The 15390-nt window shown below is 49.1% G+C and overlaps 1 protein-coding gene across 2 annotated transcripts in view; it reads right to left on the reverse strand.

Moving 5' to 3' along the window:
* The window catches only part of LOC141750397 (uncharacterized), a 47577-nt gene that overhangs the window by 15438 nt on the left and 16749 nt on the right, over positions 1-15390 (reverse strand). For both annotated transcript variants that reach the window (XM_074605401.1, XM_074605399.1), the window contains exon 2: positions 2734-2871. The gene's annotated coding sequence lies outside the window, so the exon portion shown is untranslated. The remainder of the gene's footprint in view (positions 1-2733; positions 2872-15390) is intronic.

Consider the following 15390-nt stretch of genomic DNA (forward strand, 5'->3'; position numbering starts at 1 on the left):
TTGTCTTGCTCTTAAATAAAGAGCGAGCGGCTCCTGTGAGCCACACCATGGCGCAGGAAATGCAAATAGGCTGTTACTCAAACACTGTTTCTGAAGGGATTGTGCTCTGCTTTTCAGATAAGATTAAGAGCTCAATTACAGTACAGAAAGGGCCTTTCATTAAAAATTCTTTCATTAAATCACACATAGAACATAATAAGGACAAATTATTAAGCTCTTCAGAGGCACATCTGCGCCAGACTGCTAGGTAGGGAGGCCCAGCACGGGGAGCATCAGCTGTTTCTCCTGTCCTTCTTACCAAAGGAGGTCCACATGCCTTGCCCAACCACATTTTTGAGGAAAACACGTAACCAGATACCTATGGAGCACCCAGTTCTTTGAATACATCTCTTCCAGAGGTGGAGAGGACCAGGACAAGCAGCCATCCACTTGTGTCTGTAATCAGCAGGATGAAGTCTCAAGTTAGTACTGCTGAGCACAGTTTAGATGGGTTCAGCTAACTCAAAAAAAGCCCAGAAGCTCAGGGTTCTCATCCTGGACAGGTAATAGGAGACCAGCTGTAGAATTTAAGGAGTTTTTAAGCCCAGCAGCTAAGAAATGAGTCGACTACCTAAAACCCGGTCACTGCACGTCGCACCAAACCCCAAGCCTGTTGCATTCTAGCAATCCTGCCATGCTTTTCCCCCCGTTTCAAGCAGGAAGGGTGGTTTTTCACCTGAGACGGAGATTCATTGAAATTCCCTTTGAAAAGAAATCCCAAAAGCTCATCATTTGTTATCGAAAACAGTCACCTGAAATGGAAAAACAGCATTTTTCTGCACGTTTCACAACTTGGGCAGCTGCCACCCCCATCAAGCATGAGGATTGCCGTTCCCACACCAGAAAACCCTTCAAAGACTGAAAAAACTTCTTTGGGAAACAGGGCCAGCATGCACGAACTTGAGAAATGATCCATGACGAACTAATATTTCCACCAAGGACAGGATGAGACGAGTAGGAGAGTGTGACTGGAGCCCTTCAAAAGCCAGACCTCAGAGGGGATTAAATCCTGACATAACTCTGATTATTCCAGAAAAGGATCAAGCTGAGAGAGTGGGCTCAGAAAGCAAGAGTGCTCATAACAAAACATTAGTGTGTACACAGAGGGAGGAAGAGAAAATATGTCTGAATACATCCTAATGCTATTCTTTATATGGCCTAATGCTGTTTTTAGAGTGACCTGATGACTAGCACACGGTGCAGCAAGTCACAGACACCTGCCTCAAAGCGTGGGCGGCAGAACTGAAGAGTCCATCGATAAGCGATAGAAATGATTAAAAGCATATAGGAGTGAGCATAGTGATTAGGACTCGGAGAAGAAAGAACCCAAAAAGGCTAGACTTCATATAATAATGTGTATAATGACGGCAAAATAGATGCTGCTATTCATTACGTATCAAAAGCCTGACAGACTGTTCAAAGAAACCGAAAAGACAATACATTAACTGTCAGAGGAAAACCATATTGAAAGCAACTAGAATTAGGACCACAACAGCAGCTTCTCATCTTTCATCTAAAGATTTATCAATACACAGATAAAAGCTTAGATATTCATATAGGTAGCATGATACGCACATTGAGCTGGGGCAGAGAAGGATGCCGAGCCCGCACCTTCCAGGCTCTTGCAATCAGGGACTGAGTAAGAGAGGGCCAAGGGAGAGCCTGTGCTCATCCCTGAGCAAGACAGGGCCAAGGGAGAGCCTGTGCTCATCTCCGAGGTCTCCGTGCTCAGCTCTGCTCAGGCTCCTTTGCAAGGCAGGGTGAGATGAACACAGACACACTGGCACCAGCTGCAGTCTCCGAGCCCAGTTGGCTACCGCGCGTCGCCTCAACTTTTGACCCTGCCCTGCTCAAAACAAGCTAAAATCTCTTGGTATACCTATTCTTTACCACTGATTGCTTTACTTGATAGCCATCAGATCATCCTTATCCATCCCATTCTTTGCCCGTGCTCATCTCCATCACCTGGGAGCTTTGATATCCACAGGAGAGCTTAGAGTGGCATGGAGGGATGGGACGACTCCCGGGCCGGAGGAAACAACTGGCCCTTCCACATCCTAAGCCTCCTTTTGCCAGTGCTATGTTGTGTCCCTGACAAGAAAATCAGCATCAGCCCCCCCTGCCCGGAGCGTCCTGCGCCCCCCCAGCCGCTCGCTGGCTGCCTGCCAGGCCGCGCTGCTTAATTACCCCCGCACAGATGGCTAATGACTTTGTCCTCTCCTCGCTGATGAGCTGGAGAAGGATTGTACAAGTTCGCTTGTTAACAGCATGACCCTTCGGGCTGCCTCGTACAAAAGAAAAGAGGCTCGGAGCATTCCATGCAGTGCAAAAAATAAGAGGTGGCCGGTTTCCAAAGACACCAGCTTTTGGGAGCGACCAGGGCACGGTGGGGCTCTGTGGGTCACCGTTTGGGCTCTGCACCCACCTCCTGTTCATTAACACACCCCTTAGCACGTTCACATCACAAATCAGGCAGCGGAGGGCTGTCTGGCCCCAAGGGAAATGCTAAAAAAATAATGCCACTCTTCTCATTTTCATGTGCTGTGCTATCGGACATCTCCCTGCTCACCAGCTCCTGCAGAAACACTGGACTTTGTGATGGGACCCCAACGTGGCGGCATCCGGGCACACACCTGTGAAACACCGCCGCAGAAAAACTGCATCACCGCTCCTAGAAAATAAGGCAGTTTTTACCTGAACATCAAGCAGCGCTAAACTTCTCCAGAAAACCCTGGGTGCAGGATAACCAGGGACAGAAAAGGATGTCTCCATGGAGCAACGGGCTGGTTTAAATCCTCACTAGGTCGTTAACCGGTGGCTTCGTTAGGCTGCCTACAGACAAAATATAATTGCTCAGTGGTTAGTGCACAGTGAATAGCCATTTTGGTTTATTAGTGTTCTCACAGCTATAAACCTACCAGTGAAACGGTTTTAAACATGCCTTGTAAAGTTTGTTCCTTCTTGAAGAAGGTGTCAGGTTGATAGACTGGTGTTTGAAATTAACCCCCTCATAAAAAGCGGTTTTAATACCGTTCAGTAGCACTTGAAAGCGTTCTGCTCCGAGAACGCTTCTGCTCTGGTCCCCAAAATCCAGGTGGACCTTTCTCCGTTGGAGCTCGTAGAAATCTGTGGAAGTTATAACTTTGGCGTTCATTTTACAGGAGCGTTTACAGCCCCAGAGTCAAGACCAAGGCCATAAAATTGTGCTCGAGCCCTGAGCTTTCTCAAACCTCAGGAAAACTTGGATCTAAAGGTCTGTTTGGGGCCCAGGACTACTAAATCCTCTTTAGTAGAGGTCTGTTTTAAAGCTTAGCTTGCAAGGAAGACAGACCCTTAGCTTAATTCAGTTAAATGTTCCCCCTGAGCTGGCACAAATTATAATTGCTCTGCTAAAACTCATGGCTCATCCATTCCTAATTAACTCTTCCTACTTGTGCAAGAGCTAGTTATCCTAGCCCTAAGCACTCTCCTTACTCCTACAACAGTTTGATGGCTCCCACTTAATTTATTACTATGCAGGCACATGTTGGATTAAAGTTTACCGGAATGAGAGCTTTATCCAGTTCCTGCCAGAGCTAATGGAGAAGGTATTTCGGTATATTCAATGCAGCTGTTATCTCAGAAAAAGGATCTTGCTTAAATTAGAATAAAAGTTCTGGCAGAGTCAGTATTCCTTTGTTTCACCCAACCATTCACTAAAAGCCCTCGCTCACTTAAGAGCTTTTTATATCATTTCTAGCATTCACTACGTAGTCAATTATTCAGAGAGCCGTGGACCTGCAGTGCAGTTAATGGTGGTCTCTGGCATAATTTTTTACAAGTTTTCTCTCCACGTTTTCTTTAACAATAGTTACCCAGGCGCCCTCCCCTTTTTTATCCCCTGTCTAACCCATTTACTATCATCTTTCATGGCACAGGACAGGACGTTTCCGCAACACCTCCCCATGCGCAAGCCTGTACTGGCCACTATTTCATGATTCACCCCTAAAAGCCAGCCCCCAGCCTTCACCCTCCCACCTCTTCATCTCCCCTTCCGTGGAGGAGAGTCAAGGTCAGCCAGATGCAAATGAGGTATTTGAAGCCGAAGCGTGAGGAGGCGATGATTGCTTGATGAGCGTAAGAGGGAGCAAAAGGTCTTGGCTGTGCCTCATTTATTAAATCACCATCGGTTGCGCAAGGAAAATTAAGGCCGGAGCAATGACGCTCCTCTGACCAGCTTCCCCATGTCATCGTTCCTGTCACTAAGACAAAGACAGGCAGGTTACACACGTCCCTTTACTCCGACTCCTGCTGTGATGAAAACATTGCAGCGGGAAAGAAAAATTAATCAGGGATTTTCATCACGTGAGCTCTGGCTTTCCAGCTTTCTTACAAAGGGGGAAGATTTGGCAGGCAAAGAATACGAGAAGGAGCTCTAAGTCTCCAAAATACCAGTAGAAATATTTTTTCCTGTGCCTTGGCAATCTAAGCCAAGCGAGTCGGCTTTTCAGACCCTTTTGCACACCCCCATTTCCTTACGTGCATCTGGGGGGGAGGGTGTTCCCGCTGCCCCCAGCATCCCAACACAAATCCTCTCGGTGCCGCACAGACACAGCCCCGGGAAGCGGCTGCTTCCCCCTGGGACCTGCAACGGGCACCTCTGTGCTGATCTCAGCCAGTTACTCCCCAAAACGACGTGGCCAATTAATCCCCAAAAAGCTGGATAATAGCGTTCTTGTCCTCTCAAGAAGAGTCATCGCTTCACATGCCTGTAATCTCCCCACCGAGATGTTGCTCACTAAAGCTGTGCAAGGACACCGGCAGCATCAGGGAAAGCATTTCAGTGAGATACACGAGTTTAACCCAAGGCAGATACTCACCTCCCTGCGAAAGCTAAGGCAAATGGTAGAGAAAGAATTAATACTAACAAAACCCGCACCTAACAACCACAAGGCAAGTGAGAAGTCGAATTCAGAGAATGAAGGGAGTGCAGAAAAAACACTAATTACTACTATAAGTAATAAAAGGTAAGAAAAAACCAACAAGAAAAGCCTCCAACCGGTAAATTAAGGTAAACAATTTAAAGAGAAAAGGGAAAACAATTAGCAGATAGTGAGCATGACACCCAGAGCCAAAACAAGCCCGGGGAGATCAGGAAAGGGCTACGCGTGTGCTCCAAACAACAGAAGTGAAGTGAGCTCTTCTGAAAGGGGGACAAAAAAGGCAGCCTGAAGAAAGAAAAAAAAAAAAAAAATGCCTCTGCACTCTTCCTAACTATCTAATCCATTCCCTGCCCACTAGGGGTTTTCTTTAACCCACAGAGTTTCTTCTATCCTGCAATAACAATCCAGAAACACGAGGGTAAAGGTTCGGAGAAGCACGGCTTATTAAGAATATTCCCGCGTACAAGGGAAGATACAATCTCCTGCAGCAGCAGGGTCGCGGCTGGGTAGCGCAACATCTCGGAGAGACGAAGAAAGAAGGAAAGAGGAAGGGAAAAAAAAAAGGTCTCGGAGAACACAAGAGTTTTCTCCTTCGCTTTTGCACGGACAATTTTAGACGCACGCTTTCCCTGGCTCGGCCCGCGGTGATCCGGGACGGTGGTCACGGCGGGTCAGGGCCGTGCTGCGTGCCGGGGAGCTGATGATAGCTGCCTCATTTGCAAACGCTGAGGCTAACGATGCAAACGATCCCATGCAGCGCTCGCATCTTTAATTGCCGCTTTTCCTCTTCCCAGGGAAGCCGAGTTGCCCTAGTTACTACGAGCAATATTTTCCTTCCTCCTCCCCGCCAAATAACAAGCCCCCCTCCTGGCAAGTGCTCCCAGGGTTACCTAATGCTCATCACACCCGTGCTACGGGGAAGGGAACAGGTTCATTTATCACTAATTACGCTGATTAACTTCCCCAGCCGCTGAGTTCAAGAGCCCCGGAGTGCCTCGGGTTACAAGCGATCGCAGACGGAAAAAAACTCCGCTGGATTAAGCTACGGACGCACCAGTCCCCTTTGCCTGTCAAATACAGGCGGCTGCTCTTTCGCTGCCTTCTGAAAATTCCCCCATAAAATGCAGGTTTTCCTGCAAGGAATCCCTCGGCACCCAGGGTGCTGCTTCAGTCCACGGTACAACCCTCCGTGGGATATTTTAATCTCCCCTTGGCAAAGGCGACATCTCAGGAAAACAGAACGTTTGCCTTCTTTCTCCCAGACCTAAAACCATACCAAAAGCCTCAGAGATACATTTCCATTAAATGTTTCTATACATCTCTATTAAACAGCTACATTTCCCAAGGAAAGGCAGATACCGCACCATCTTTTGTCTGTATCCAACTCTTCAAAATCAACACGAGCTCCTCAGAAAGGGCTGCCTCCCCCTTTTCTTATTTTTTCCCCCCGTTTGGTGGAACATTTTCTCTCTGTTGTTGTTGTTTTGTAGCAGTGTATTTATGTATCTGGCTGAGGCTGCTTAAAATAGTACGACAAGATACCAGGGTGGCAGGGATGGAAAACTCCGCTCTTGCGCATCCAGTGTTTCTGTTGTTGGAAGCCTTAAATCCCACCTCTCTGGTGGGATGAAAGAGATGCTGCTAATCCAATTTCTAAAATATCAGGCATCAAGCTGACACTATTTTAAGACGGGGGAAAAAAGCCAATTTAATCAAACCTCTGCTATTTTCCCTTTTCTCTGTTCCACAATTTATGACAGAAGAAGGAGATTGTTTGGGGAACAATGTTTTCAAACCTCTAAAAATAATCTAAACCTGCTCTGCCACGTTCCGGGGCTGTTACAGCCGCAGCTCCCGCCCCAGAAATGCATTAGCTGTGTTTGCTCGAGGAGTCGTGGGAACGGCGGTGGGACTCTTGCCCAAAGGTACCAACCTGGTACCTGCCGCTTCCCAGGATGCAGCAACCGCATTCCCACCTCCCCTACAGCAGAGGAAAAATTGCCTCACCTTTCAGATTTCCACCCCAAACATCTCCCAGGGGCACATATTGAGTTAAAAAAAAAAAAAAAAAAAAGAAAAACATCTTCAAACATCTACTGAAATGTTTGTCATTCCGTGCCGTAGGCTCTCGCTCCATCACCACCATTCTCCTGTTTGCACGGAGCATTGCAAAAATCACGTTTCTCCCTTCGTGTTTCTTTGGCCGTGGCACACCGCTCCTATAGCGGCAGGGACAGGGGGGTACTGGAAGCCAGAGACAAGCTGGGGGTAAAGCAGAAAATAAATCATGAGCAGTGAATAATTATTTAATAGCTGGTTTCATTGACAACAATAAGAAGATGCAATGGGGCTCCGGATGCGATAACCAGGATGTTTGTTGTACCTCGCATAAATACCACTGAGGTTGGGAGCAAAACGGCCACTGGTTTGAAAGAGCTGGGATTTGTCACGACAAGCGTATGGAAGAGAAACCAATTAATTCTGACAAGATGTAAAGCCCCAGCCCCCGGCCCGGGAGCAGCTTCAAAGCAGCCCAGGGAGGCAGCGGTCCATCAATACCCAGGTCAGAGCCTTTCCCTCCCAACGATTTATTTTTAAAGCAGTTTTGGGCCATGAAAGCTGCGGTGGGAGCAGCTGGGGAGCGGTGTTGGGGGGTGGGAGGGGCCGGCGCTGGGCAGCTGTTTGCAGCAGCTGGATGCTGCAGGGTCTGGGGCACTGGGGAACGCACGGCCTCGTGTGCGGCTGTGCATAAATTCCTCCTGACCTTTGCAGCCTCCGGGACTGGGATTTGTCTCCGAGATGGTAGAAGGGGGTGGGGGGGGGTGTGTGCAGTGGCCATTCCACAGCAGATTTTGCCAAGCAGGAAAGGTAACACCATCGTCCTGGGGTCTGGGTGCGTAGCCAAGAGCTTCACCCTCCCTAAGAGGAGCTGGAAGCGCAGGAGGATGGTGAGAGTCCCTGAAAACTGGGCGTGAGCCCCCCCGGGAATTTCTACAAGGAGAGACTGTGGCAATCCATGATGATTTTCCTTGTTCTCACACGCTCATCCAAACAGCAAGCTCACGAGGAAAAGACTGCTTTGAAATAAGTTTTTTCCAGAAAAGCAAAGAGCCGGATTTTGGGGGTTGGGTTGAGGTTTTTCCCTGCTTACCGAGCAGGGGAAAAAAAAAAAAAAAAAAAAAGAAAAAAATCAGGGGCTTCACGAGCCCTAATTCTCACCTACCAGAACCCACCACAACTCCGTGGCAGCGATGCAGCCGCTGTGATTTCCAGTAGTTGACATCCCCAGCCAGCTGGGCGCCTCTTTGCCCCCAGAAACATCCCGCGGCTGGGTGACCGCACAGGGGATCCGTACGCGGGAGGTCACGAGGGCAGCTCCCACGGGACAGTCGGTTATTGTCCTCCTGTGAATAACTACGGCACTTCCGTGCAGCAAAGCAAACACGAGCCTATTGTAATGGCCCTTGAAATTGGATGTGTGAAATGAGAGACACGGAATCAGAGGCCGGCTGAAAACACGGCCCCGGCTCTGTGAATGAGCCTTCGCGTTCCTCCCAGGAAGATGAATTGAAATCAGCGTTTTGCCAGTGAAACGGTGGTTTACAAAATGTGCTTTCTGCGCCTCACTGAGCCAAAACTCCTGCAGATTTCCTGCTGGGACAGATGAGGAGCACGCTCGTCCGAGTGACAGCGGAGTAAAAGGACAATCCAGGAATATATTTTTCTATACACAGCATCATCCGTATGCATGATTGATTACTCACAGGCACACATGAAGGGAAGGAACCCCAATGCATCACTGTACGTAAATAAAGTCATGTTTGTTGAGGGGAGAAAAAAAAAAAATCCTGCAGACAGACTGGAAACCTCCTGCAAAGACCTGATTCAGGGAAAGCCTGAGCTATTTCGTGGTTTTGGGGGCGAAGATGCTCAGGACCTTCCACGGATGCTCAACAGCCAGCAGGATTGTGCCTCTGGAAATACCAGTAGCTCAACTGAGAGCTGTGGGAATGATTTTTATCGCATGGAGAGGGCCCGAGGTTGCGCGAGAGACTTTCCTCAGGAGCAAACAGCAGTCTGGGGGGTGCGAGTGCTGGATCCGGCCCACCCCTTGCCCATCCTTCACCTTAATGCGGAGCCACCACAGCTGGGGATTGCCACTCACCACCAAAGTCACCATACATCACATTTTATATTTCTCTTGCCATGTTTATTTCGGAGCAGCTGGTATAGATGGCTTTTCATGACAATCCTGGGGGAAGCAGCCGTTCCCAGGCCGCGATACCCACACAAGTAATACCAACAACTAATTTTTATTTTATTTTTTTTTTTAAAGAAACAACTGATGGAGTTTATAAGGCCAAACTCAAGAAAATTTAAACCAGCCCTGACTTACCAGAAACGAGCTTTGACTGAGTTTAGCTGCACCCCCAGGTGCAGCCGGGCTCAGGATCACCACCGTAGTTGCAGGTTTTGCGCTACACCATCAGCCCGGGCTCTGCGTGCTCGGCGATGGGCGAAGGGAGAAGACAACAGCCACCGCACCACGCTCCTTTTCAGACAGCAAAACCCGGCTCAGCATGACGGACGAAAGCAGGAAGAACACCAAGACAATATTACCCAGCTCAGAGCACAGAGATCGTCCCACCACCTGCCCCTCTGCTTTTATTAATTTTAGACATTTAGACACAAACCTGGGTCTAACGCTACCATTTCTCCTTTTGGTTTCTGATACCATTTGCCACCTTCCAACTTCATTTCCCGCTGATCTAACTCCCCGCTGTCTGTACAGAGCAGAAGGGAAGAGCACCACCAGGTCCTCCGTGGCCCCAGTTCCCCTTCAGAGACCACCTCTGTCACTAGACTCCGGTACAAGCGTAACACGGCTTGATCCTCCTAGTTAGAGGTGTGAGGTTAATTGGGGTGAATTTGCTCCTTGGACTTTATACCACAGCAAACGTCAGCGCTCGTAATCCCTGTTCTGCAGTCCCTGCTCAGGCACCAAAACAGATGAACCCCCCCCCCCAACCCCGGTACATCTTTAATTAGCACCTACCCGCAGCCAGCTACGGGGGAGAACGTACCGCCGGCAACGACACGGAGAAATAAAATACTCTGCATTGATAGTCTGGGCCAATAAAATACTCTGCATTGATAGCTGATGCCAAGGAGAGAGCACTGTAACGCCAAGGAGGGATTTTTTTTTAATGCTGAATTCATTCTCCAAGAAGAGCAATAAACTTAATGAAAGCTTTAGGTCTCCTCATCCCCCACGAACGCGTGTTGCACCACTTCGCTCCCGGATTATGACGGGCTGTTATTAGTAGGTTCAGGACTTTAATATCGCTCCTGGTTAAGATGCAGAGATAATGTTCCAGGGCAAGACGAGCTCGGCGCGGCTTCTGCAAAGCGCAGCGTGAGATTTCAGATCCAGACATTTAGGCCACACAAACTGATACTTTTTCACCCCTGTGTGAAGATAATTATTAGTACGTCGCCAATGTGCCGTGCACTTCTGAGCTGTCCCTTCTGCCCGGGCCCAGGAGCCCCTTCGCAGATCTCGCTCCCGAGCGATTATTGACAGCATTAAGTGGCACATGGCATTTCATCCCGCCTTTCCTTCACCTTCTCCTCCCAGGCCGTCTTCAGACACGGTGCGTGGGCACTGCCTGACAAGCCGACAGCAGCAGCATTAAAGCATCGCCATGTTGACACCGAGGTGCATGTCACAACTTCACGTCATGAGCAGCCAACGAACGATTCACGCCGGGTCCCGCGCAGCCCCGTGGGGACCTTGGGTGGCCGCAGCTCCAGCAGGAGCCCTGGTGCATGGGTGAAACCCAGGCAGGGACACTCACGGGACAAGGTGGGACCTGGCCCACGAGCGATGCTGCTGGGACGAGGCTTCCACAGGTAACCCAGCCACCGCGGTGCGCAGAGCTGGGGGTCTCCTGGGGGAAAGAGCGGCAATGTGAAGCTCTGCTTGAGTTTGGCAGGACCTGCATCTTGCGTGGTTTTACATGGTTTTACCTACTTTTGAGTAAACCTTTAAACTATCAAACAAAAAACTTCCTTGGAAAATAAGTGAATAATAAGTTTTGAACAGACAGAGATTTATATTTTAAAAAAAAGTGTTTAAAATCACCAGATAACCCAATTGTCTTTGTTTTGCTTATGATTGTAAGAAAGGCAGGTATTGCTTTTGCAGAGGAGAAAAGCCGTTTCCATCAGAGGTGACATGATAAGGGAATGACTAAGACAAAGGGGCTCCAGCAAAGGCTTGTAGAACATCTCTCATCACACAGACAAAAGGACAAACTGATTCCTACTGGATTAGTGTCTAGAAGGGTAGTCAAACATTTAACCAGGACTAATGACATTGAGCAATTTTTTTACCAAAAAGGAAAGAAATAAACTAGTCAGATAATCCCTTTAGGTGTAGCATAAAGGTGCCTCGGACAGACTGTGAACCCTGGAGTACTTAACCAATGGGAAACAGGGGAGGGAAAAATTCTTCCGGGATTAGGAAATAACAAGGTGTGTTTCAAGAACTGGAAGTGTGCCTACTTGCTAGGTCACCCGCTCTTGCAAGAACGTGAATAAAAACCTGCTTCACAGAGTATTCTGCCTGAGCCTATTTCATTTGGACCGGAACTTATTTCTCACATGATCCAGAGAACTCTGCCAAGACCTGAGGAACCAACTCAACTTGACCAGAAACGCAATTCCGAGCCCCAAACCTCACACAGGCAGATTTGACAGATTGGCCAGAATTAACGTCAGAGCTGGACTACTGCTTTACGCTGAGCTGTGCTCCAAGGGCACTTCTACCAAACAGCTTCGCCATGGCCCAGTCATCCTCCTCCAGGAGCCGGGCTCAGATGCTGGTCCCTGCTTGGCAGCGGTGGCTTTCCCTGCTCTGCTGCCACCTCTCCTCCTGCCTGGCACCCCAGGAGCTGCTCCTGGGCTGCTCCCAGGACAACACATGTTTCTCCCAGGAAATACTACTTTTAAGCAGCAGAACAGTAACTGCAAGTAATTTAGGAACACAGAGAAAGAGACAAAATCCACAAGTTTTTCATCACGAATTATTTGCCCAAGCAGAGATACAGCTCCTTAATGAGGCCCCTGTGGCACCACAGCTCCAAGCTTGGTGCGCGAGCCAAAGCCCAAGGCAGCGCATCCGTGGGATGCTGTGCCTAAACTCGGATCCGTGGTGAAGAGATGAGTCCAGTTACAGCACTCTTCAGAGCCGAGCTAACATCTGAGCAGAATTTCTCTGCACAACACGCATTATTTCAAGCAGGGCTCGCTCAGAGCTCCCTTACACAGCAGCTTACACCCACCTCCGTTCCTGAGGACTTGGAAATAAATTTATTTCCGTTAAACACCCCCTTGCGACCGCCCAGGGCGGCTCCTCAGGGACCAGAACTTGGGGACAGAAGCACTTGCAGTGAATCACCCTTGACCGCTCATCCCCAGCCCTTTTCCCACAGGAGACAGCCTCCCGGCCCAGCACAGCCACCAGCAGCTTTTAAAAATCAACAAGTGACTGGGTTGTAGTGGCAGGTAATTAGCGGGAGCCTGAGGTGCCCTGGGGAGCTCTGGTCGCCCTCCAAAATGGCACATCTCAAGGGGTTGGCTATTTGACACCAGCAAAACAAAGAGCTGATTGAAAAATGTTATGGGCTTTTGGGGTTCGTTTTGGTTTTTGGTGTTTTTTTTTGGGGGGGGGTGTTTGGTTTTTTTTTTTTTTTTTTTTTTTTTTTTTTTTTTTTTTTTTTTTTAAAGCACCCGAGACAAAATACAGCCATTTAGAGCTGGAATTCGCCTTATTCTCCACACAGAGGAGGGGGCCCTTCAGCAGCATGATGAACCCCACTGCCTGTGGGGCATTTCGGCTGCAAAGGGCAATAGCGCTGACCCCCCTCGGGACCCTGGTGCAGGGTCCCAGCGTATTGCCTGCTTCCAAAAGAGGGATGACAGGAGTCCAAGGCAGGCAGTATTGTCATTAAGAAGAAAAAGTTATGCTAAAAACATTGAGTAACTCTCCATCTGCAGAAAGAGAATCAAACTCACTCTAGAATAAGTCACAGGACAAGCCGAAAACAGCGCAAATACTTTTACCCATTTAATGTTTAGACATTCCAACTACTTCCCGAAAGGAAGGATGCATTAAAGGCACATGGGCACGGCCAAGAAGGGGGTAAGTCTTTCAACACAGTTGGCTCAGGAGCTGCTCCTCCGAGCTGGCAGGGTTTCATCCTCGCGCCAGGCTGGAACATCTGCTCCCGGTCACCTTCGGACACAGGGCAGGGACTGATGGTGCTGTTTGTCAGGCTCAATTCACCACCTGGGCTAACACATTCGCATCCCATTGCCATTTACGTAGGCATTTCAGGAGGAGACGACACAGGAGGAGTCATCAATTCACAGAGGAAAGCATTAATGCGTTCAGTCCGAATCCCCACGGCGGTGCAGACTGCAGGCACCCAGACACTGCATTTACACTTTTGCCCATGTGCCTTATTTCCCTCCCCCCCGCCCCCCAAAGACACAACCAGCTCCCACCATGCTCAGATTCCCAAGATAATTAAAGGCAGCATTAGGAGCAGGGATGGGGGATGTGTGCATGGCCAGGGCTCAGCAAAACTTCTCTTCTCAGGGCTGACATTTCCATCCAAGGAAGTGTCCAGCCTGCGTGAGAGAAGTGTGAAGTCAAAACACTAATCAAATTTAGGTCTAATGAGAGAAGCTGGAGAGGTTTTCAACGCTCAGAACAAGATTAGCAGCTCTGGGCACAGGAGGAACACTGCATTTCCCCTGCTTTAAACAAGTCTGCAGTACAAATGGCATCTCGAAACCTTCTCAGTTCTGGGGCCCGTTCAGCTGCCGATGTGGTGTTGAATTTTTAAAGCAAAGTGGAGGCTGGCAGGAGGGAGAGTTCACAATTAAAAATCGTAGAGGAGAGCTCGGAAACACCAGCCAGTGCCAAGAGCAGCAGAGGCTGGGCCCTGGGGAGCAGCACAACCACTCAATGTGTGCCTGAAGCTCCAAGAAATAAAGAAATTAAGGGCTTTGCCACTTGTTTCCCCCCGCCAGGAGGTACAGGAGATGCTTCAACAGAATCCCCGCCTCCTTCAGGCTGCATCAATGTGCAGGAGAGCGCAAGGATGAAGGGTTACACCATCTTCTGATGCTGCTTCCGTGTCCTGCCACAAATCTCTCCAAAATCTGACACTACTGAGTCTTCCCCGAGACCCGGATTTGCTCAGTCCTCCCAGGATTTCAGTGCTGAGGAGCATGAAGGGAGACAGAGGTGCTGACAGAGACCAGAGATGCAATTGCCGCCTCAAGTGCATTTCACCACCCTTCAAATGAATGCCTCTAAAGTCATTAAAATCAACCCCTCGCACAGCATCAAGCCAACGTCAGAATGTCAGAGCCCGCAGACGCTTGGAAATGTCATTTCTCTAATATTTCTATCCCAGCCTCCCATTTCGCGGTGCCGTTGCAGGGGGTTATCCCATTACTCAGCAGCCGCAGCAGAGCCTGGCAATCGGCTTCCGATGGATTTTTAGCGCTGAGCAAATACGCGGCAATTTTACTCTGTCCGCAATGAAAGAGATTGCGGCTAAATCAGATCATCTCTTTGCTCTGAAGCTGGCCAGGCAGTAACCGCTGCCAGGTCCCCATGCTGAAGCCACCTGGATGTCAAACTGCTGTAATTTCATCTTGAAGGAGAGCTGATGGTGTCACTTAACCGACCCCAGCGCTGGGGGAGAAGGTGGCCGTGCCCCAAGGCACAGCTCCTGCAGCAAGGCTGGGGGGGGACCGCAGCAGGAACAGCCCCCGGACCTGCCAGCATCCCTGCCCTCCTGCAAACAGGAGCTCAGCAAATCGCAAATCTTTCCTTTTCTCCCTGTAAAAAGGAGCAATTCCACCCTCCGCTTTCCCTCGGATTCAGCCCTGCCTCTAAGGATGATGGGGATGCACCAGGAAAAGGAGCGATTAAGAAGTGGGATGGGGACGACAAGGATCCAGCTGCATTCACTGTTGATCGCATCCCACAACAGCACGTTTACAGCCCAGCAGAAGGACTGTCGTGGTTTTGGCCGGATTGGCCGACCAGAACAACAGATGGGCCTCCCACCCCCCCCTCTCCCCAGAGAGGAGAGGAAGAGATAAGGAGATTTACGAGTTTAGAAAAAGAACTAAACTACTTTAATGAAAATAATAATAAATAGGAAAATAGTAAACAATAATCAAATAATAAAAATTAAGGAAAAAAGTATACAATATATACAAAACCATATCCAGCTCCCAGGATGACAGGATCACATCACCAGCAGACACAGGGAAAGTCCCAGACCGGAGTTGGCAACGGACAGGAGCTGAATTCCAGAACTAGAGTCAGGAGTGCTTGGAT

The sequence above is a fragment of the Larus michahellis genome, chromosome 12 (assembly GCF_964199755.1).
Source record: "Larus michahellis chromosome 12, bLarMic1.1, whole genome shotgun sequence".
Lineage (NCBI taxonomy): Eukaryota > Metazoa > Chordata > Aves > Charadriiformes > Laridae > Larus > Larus michahellis.